Here is a 7,919-nt window from a genome sequence, read left to right as displayed (position 1 = left end):
TTGTACTTTTTCTGTTGGTTCTGATCTTGCAACAACCATTCTCTCTGCAGTAGCTGCTCAAATCGAGCTTTTACCACTCATTGACTATCTTTTCAGGGAGGTTCTTGAGGGGAGGCAGGAGGCATGCTTGATCACAGCTCTGTTCTTAGACCTAAATGCTTTACATGCTATTGCAGAGAGCAATTGTTTTATTCATCAAGAGTCTGGAATCAAACCCCCGTTAGGATGGAGAGCCCTTCAGAGAAAGGAAGGGTTGTAACTATTTATTATACCGGTCCCATGTCCCTGAATGTACATTGCAATTTGCATGCGACTTGGGCTCAGCATCTTTTTTCTGTGCAACCAAAGACTGGGTTGTACCTACTTGAAACTATATTTAGTGCAGTCTTAAATATCTAGGTATGGAGAAAGCACAGTGCTTCTGTATGAGGAGAAAGAGATGCTCTAAAGTGTTTACGTGAGATAATAGGCATACGTAGCACTCACTAATACCAATGGAGTTGTGTGTGTGAATGAAGAGAAGAAAGGACTTGGCTTGCAGGACTGATTGCATTGCTCCTGTTCATTAAAAAAAAATAGCCAAATGCAAGCACATGTACGGAGCACTGCACTGACGGCAAAGGGGTGTATTCCCTGCAAATCAGGCCCTAGCAGGTTGATGGCTGTACAGTTTCAGCCTATACGTTCCACATTCCCATGTCAAGTATGGGATTCACCTCAGTTCAGCACAGTCATTGTAGTACATTAACATCCTGCCCCCAATGCGTGGGTCTCAAGTTAACCCAGTCCAGGCTGACTCACTTCTCAGGTGCCTTTCATCATAGGATCTCGAAGTGACTCACATTCATTAAGTCTCCCATCACCTCAGTGAGCTAGGGGAATTGTGTTATCCCCGTTCTATAGATGGGTAAAGTGGAGCACAACAACATTACAGACAAAGGCTGGAGTTTTCCAGAACTGAGTTCCTAAAGTGTGACTCCTAAATCCATATTTAGGTGATGAACTGATTTTCAAGAGTGCTGGGCACCCAGATCTCGATCTGAAATCCAGCGATCAACTCCCAGTCCCTGGCTCTAATCCCTGACAACTGCCGTCTCCTGCTCTCCTTTGACAGTAACCCTCTGGAAGATGATGCAGTTTGAGAGGTTGCTGCCCTCCAGCAGAGAATCACACCTTTCCCCTTCCCTCACCCCCAATAGCAGAATCTGACAACAGGAAGGAGAGATTATGCTAGCAGAGGGAATGGGGAGGCAGGGGTCGAACACTCTTTTGGGTGTTATCTCCACCATCTGACCCTAGCAGACCTGCTTTTAGCCCTGCAGAACCAGGCACAGAGAGAAGACGGATCGAGAACAGCCTACCATGCTACCAAAGGCTCTGATTTCTGTGTCCCGTTATGTCTCCCATGCCTGCACATGTGCATTCCCACCCAAACCATAAACTCCCCCAAGAGGGCGGGCTGTACGGTGAGGGGTCCCTCATCCATAACATCACCACATCTTCACTGGTGCAGTTGATGAAAACATGATGGTTCACCAAGATGTTCCTGAGCCTGGTCTACTTCTGGAGAAGAACAACACTGTGGCTGAATGATGAATCCAGATCAATGGCCTCCCACCCACCATTTCTGCTGATTACAGCCCCACACAATCAATCTCTAATCCCTCCCTTTAACACTCAAGAAATGTCGGTCTGCTGAGTTAACTGACTTTCAGGATCATCCAATATGACGGCAAGGTTCATTGTTTGTGTTTTAATGTAATGCCACCCAGTTTGCTTCCAGTAATAACGTGGTTGGCAGATTCTGAGTTGGGTATCCTTTGGAAAACCAAAGCCAAGTTACAGAATCTGTTATTACACTGCTCCTGAATTAACATGGCACATATTCCTGGGGCTGCAAAGATGAGTTCTATTTAATTTACTTCTGGGCATTGATTTAAAAACCAGATTTAGATCCTTTGCTTTGAAAGAGCATGCAAGAGCCCTTCATCTTCAGGGTAGCGTCTCAGCTGGTGAGATGATGTTCTTTAGACATTCCATACATTACAGACTGCTACTATTTGTACAGAACTGTTTTAAACAGAACAGGTTCATTGCATCCAACAGTCTACATTAGCCATGTTGAACTGGGTTAAGTTTTGCTCCATAACCACACCAGCACTCATCCCAACCATTTCAGCTTCCATGTGCCACAACCCTGGGCTCTTTTCCTACAAGCAGCATGGTCTAGAGCAGTGGTTCTCAACCAGGGGTACATGTACCCCCTGGGGGCATGCAGGGGTCTTCCAGGGGTACACGTACATCAACTCAGCTAGATATTTGCCTAGTTTTACAGTAGGCTACATAAAAAGTACGTACAAACTAAAATTGCAGACAATGACTTGTTTCTACTGCTTTATATACGACACACTGAAATGCAAGTACAATATTTATATTCTAATTGACTTACTTTATAATTACAGGGCAAAATGAGAAAGTCAGCAATTTTCAGTAATAGTGTGGCTGTGACACTATTTGCATTATGCCATGTCTGATTTTGGAAGCCAGTAGTTTTTAAGTGAGGTGAAACTTGGGGGGACCGCAAGACAAATCAGCCTCCTGAAAGGGGTACAGGGGTCTGGAAAGGTTCAGAGCCACCGGTCTAGGAGACATAACATGGCCAGTCGCACATGAGGACAGCAGCAGAACGACAAGTTGAACCATTTCAGCTTGTATAAAACCATACAACACTAAACCAGTTCAAACCCAACAGGTAAAGCTTTAATCAGTCACGAAAACTGCTAAAGGATCATCTCATCGAACTGGCCATTACACCATTTGTAGAGCTGTTCAGCTATTTGTCTGTGAGGACACAAAATGTTTTATGCATGTTCTAGGGGCTTTAACTAGACTTACTGAACTAGAGTAAACCAAGCCTGGGAGAAAAACAAGGAGAAAGAAGGGTGTTTATAGCATGTAAGATTCCATTTGCCAGCCTCTCAGCTTGTGAACGTCTTAACTAGCTTTTCAGCATTTAAACTAGTTGCCCCTATTGTTTGGGACTTTTCTTTGTGCTCTGGTGAAAACTGCCATCTGGCTGAAAACAATAGCATTTACATGGTCAAAAGGATCCATCTCAGAATCCCCATGAGAGTCAATTGCTAGGCAACAAGCTATCATCTCTCTGGTCTAAACTATTGGCTTCCAGGAAAGCAGCTAGCCAGCTATTAGCCTAGAAGACATCAAGTGCCAGGTGCTTCTTACTGGTTAATAACCATGGGGATTGAGGAGCTGTTCGTGGGAGAGAGGAGGAGGAGAAGAAAAGGAATTTAGCAAATCCCAGCCAGGTAAGGTTGTGGAATGGTTCATTCCCAATATACAGCTCTCTGAAAGGCCCTTTAGGGCATGAGTTCCCTGCAGCACATCCCTGTGTGGATTTCAGCACAGCTCTGCTAGCGTGTCCAGTGAACACCGCCTTTGTTGCCCCAGATTTCAGAGTACCAGCCGTGTTAGTCTGTATTCGCAAAAAGAAAAGGAGTACTTGTGGCACCTTAGAGACTAACCAATTTATTTGAGCATGAGCTTTCGTGAGCTGTAGCTCACGAAAGCTCATGCTCAAATAAAGCTCATGCTCAAATAAATTGGTTAGTCTCTAAGGTGCCACAAGTACTCCTTTTCTTTTTGTTGCCCCAATGAGTTTCAGAAACCGTGTGACAGCTTAGAAGATGATGAGAAACTGGAGGGCACTGAACCAGCAACTGTGAAATGAATGGCAGACAGAGAGACTGAACGTTGAAAAAACCGTCAAGAAGATGGAGGTGTTAGGGTCATGGGCTATGGATTGTACTGTAGTCTAGTGCAAGACGGGTGTAAAGAGTAGCTAATTACAATAAATATTCAACAGGGTTCTGGCTGATCCAGACCCTGACTTGATTGCATGTATCTGTCTAGTTTGCATATCAGTTTGCTTACATTTGTAAAGCAAGCTGGGACCGCTCAGGATACAGGGCATTGTGTGATAATGGGGGCGGGAAAAAAAAAATCACAGAAAGTCTCTTTCTGCAAACTCTGAACAAGGAACTTCATTAGAATAAAGAAAACAGTACTGTTCCAAAAACTATGCTCATAGAATCAAAGAAATGTAGGCCTGAAAGGGACCTTGAGAGGTCAACTAGTCCAACCACCTGCGGTGAGACAGGACCAAGTAAACCTAGACCAGCCCTGACAGGGGTTTGTCCAACCTGTTCTTCAAACCCTCCCGTGATGGGGACTCCACAACCTCCTATGGAAGCCTGTTCCGGAGCTTAACTACCCTATGGTTAGAAAGCTTTTCCCTAATATCTAACTTAAATCTTCCTTGCTGCAGTTTCAGCCTATTACCTCTTGTCTCTCTTCAGTAGTCCTGGAGAACAACTGATCACCCTCCTCATTATACCAGCTCTTAACATATTTGAAAACCGTTATCTGTTCTCTTTCCTGAAGAGCAGTTCCCAACATTGGACACATTGCCCCAGTTGAGGCCTCATCAGTGCCAAGTAGATTGAGACAAATACCTCCTGTGTCCCACATCTGACACACATGTTAACACACCCAGAAGGACATTAGCCTTTTTTACAATAGCATCACATTGTTGACTCATTCAGTTCGTGATCCACTATTACCCCCAGATCCTTTTCAGCAGTTCTACACCTCGCCAGTTATTCCCCACTTTGTAGTTGCGCACTGGATTTTTTCCTTCCTAAGTGAAATGCTTTGCACTTGTTTTTCCAAATTTCATCTTGTTGATTTCAGACCAGTTTGTCAAGATCACTTTGAATTCTAATCCCGTCCTCCAAAAAGTACGCGTAACCCCTCCCAGTTTGGTGTCATCCGCAAATTGTATAAGCATACCCTTCTCAACTGTTATCCAAGTCATTAATGAAAATACTGACTAGTATCTGACCCAGGACAGTCCCCTGCAGGACCCCAATAGATAATCCCTACCATTTTGACAGCAAACCATTGATAACTACGTTTTGACTACAGTCTTTCCACCCGTTGTACACCCACCTTACAGTAATGTCATCTTGACCACATTTCCCTAGTTTGCTTATGAGACTGTCATGTGGGACTGTGCCAAAAGTCTTAATAAAATCAAAATATATCCTGTCTACAGCTTCTCCCTTATCCACTGATAAAGAAGGAAATTAGGCTGGTTTGACATAATTCGTTCTTGACAACTCCAAGTTGGCTAATCTTTGTCACCCTGTTATCCTCTGCTTACAAACGACTAATTAGTAATGTGTTCCATTATCTTTCCAGGCACTGAAGTTAGGCTGGCTGGTCTATATTTCCCCAAGGTCCTCTTGGTTCCCCTTTTTAAAGATAGGTGCTGTGTTTGCCCTTCTCCACCCCTCTGGAACTCGCCCATCCTCCAGGAGATCTCACAGATAATTGCTAATGGTTCCAAGATTGCTTCAGCTAGTTCCTTAAATACCCTAGGGTGAATTTCACAAGGCCCTAACAACTTGAATACATCTAACAATATAAATATACTTTAACCTGTTCTCTCTCTCTCTCACTTCCACCAAAAAACTCCCTAAAACCTTCTTCAGCCCCTAGACCTGGCTTTCTATTACAGATTTAAAAAACAATCTTACATCCCTACATCGCCTTCCTTCCCCCATTTTTGTCCTATACCTTTAACAACAATTAATATTTAACAATAGCTCCAGATGCAAAGGTGCTCGGGGGGGGGGTGCTACTGCCCCCCATGGCTTGAAGCAGTATTAACAACCCAAATACATAGTTTCTGTCTTTACCCCCAAAACACACTATAAAAATTGTTCCAGCACTACTGTCCAGATGAGATACTGGCTCCACCTCTCCTTCAGATCTGGCCACCTTACAAATCTTGAGGAGACTCCTGTTGCATTCACTGGGAGGAGCAAATCCCAAAGATGCAAGTGCCTCTTCTCAGCAGGACTAGCTCCCTTCCCAAAGACTGTGGAGTGAGCACCATTCTACTAGACTCACTCAGCAACCAGCTGGACTGAGAACAAGTTGAAATTGTTGCATGTTGAATATTTTTGCTCATCCAGTTTTATCAGGACTGGGTTCCCTAGTTTAAGCCTGAGTAAGCTTCAAGCAACATTGCAAAGGTTAAAAAAAAAAAGTCTTAAGAAAGGAAGGCTAGTGCAGACAAGGCCTTAAAGAAAATAATGCCCTCTAATGAACCACCAGCAAGCACTACTGTCTGCAGTACCTTGGGTTTTCTCAGCAGGTCTCCCATCCAAGCATTGACATGGCCGGATCCTGCTACGTTTGAGAGATCTGAAGGGATTCCCTTGCAAAGTGGTACAGCTCCAGGAAGGGAGCTACTCACAATCTTTAATACTTTTTCATACTTTTTTAAATTGAGATTACATGGGATTTTAGGATTAACGTGATTGTGGGATTGCTCTAGGATTGTAGGCCCACACGTTTATGATTTGTATCCCACACAGAGCCCATAATCCAGCATTTCTTTTATTTTTTTCCCTCTCAATGGATTGATAGCTCAGTTCCACATAAACAGTGAAGTCCTCACACTTTTTGATTTTTCAGAAAAAAAAATAATTACCTTATTTGGCGCTGGGGCTTTTCCAATATCAAAAAAGCACACAATGTGGTATGTTTGTTATCTCAGAAAGGTCTTTATTTTGCCTGTAGGGTGTAATGTTTCAAAATATGTATTCATTTAAATGCAAATTTTTGCTTCCACTTGAGACTCAACAAAAGCTTTTGCTGAAATGAAAGTTGAACTTTCACATTTTCTCTCCATTTTCCCATGTTTTCTTCTATGAATTAAAGCCTTTAAAGATGACCAATTCTTTCACACTTCACTATGAAGAATATCAAATGAGAAAGAAAAAAGGAATCCTGATATGTTTTCACCTAACACTGGTTTTTCCTCTTTAGTAAACCAAATACAAATTTACAATGATAAAAGGAACAACTCTCCTATTCGGCAAAGAATCTGTGATCATAGCTTCCAAAGTGTCACCGTGTTGTCATTACAAGAGGTAGTAGCAAACTTTCCCAACAAAATCATGTTTCCTACATTAGCTGATTCTGAGGGTTAACTGGCTTCTCAGCTGGCAATCTAGACCACACAGTCATACACCCTAGCCCCTCACTCCCATTTACGCCAGAATTCTGAAAATGGAGACCATCAAACAAATGAACTGATTTCCAACTCCTCCACCATCTGCTGTTTGACCACACATCTACATCTGGACAAGTTTTGCAGTTCAGAAATGCTGAGAAAATGTTAGACCTCTGTTATCTTGCAGAGCAGTTCAATGAAAGCCTGGTCTACTCCATGACGGGACTGCAATCCAGCCAAACAGATTTAAAATGAAACGTATTACAAACTTCAGCGTGCTTACGCCAGGTTCTCTCTCAAAAACTTGGCGGTATCATCGGCAATACCAGGAGAAAGGAGCTGGAGTGTCACTGAGAAGCGAAGTTGGGAAAGTAACTGAACTACTTCTCCGATGGATTGTATTTTCTGAGGGACAACCTACCCTTAATTCTCCATTACTGAGCGATAATCTACACTCGTTGCTATATTTGCTTTCCACAAGCTACTCTTAGTATAACCTTTTATGAGTGATGTATCCAAATATTTAGATGCTAATATTTAAACTGTATCGTTAAATTTATTAACCTTAATTTGGGACATTGCAGATTATGTACTATGTGTATTTTATGACTTTTTAAACCACATTTTGTACTTTTGGATACTTTTAGCATTATATCCTGGTATATAGAAACGCCTTCTTTCTTTAGCTGTATATTAGATAGTTTTAACATTAGCTTTAATAAAAAGTTTAAATATTAGGTGCTGAATATGCCCATCATCACTAGTCAGATGAATTATCATACCTGCTGTGTTATTTTATCAAAATCATTACCAA

Source organism: Eretmochelys imbricata, chromosome 10 (genome assembly GCF_965152235.1).
Source record: "Eretmochelys imbricata isolate rEreImb1 chromosome 10, rEreImb1.hap1, whole genome shotgun sequence".
Classification (NCBI taxonomy): Eukaryota; Metazoa; Chordata; order Testudines; family Cheloniidae; genus Eretmochelys; species Eretmochelys imbricata.
This window is presented reverse-complemented; position numbering follows the sequence as displayed.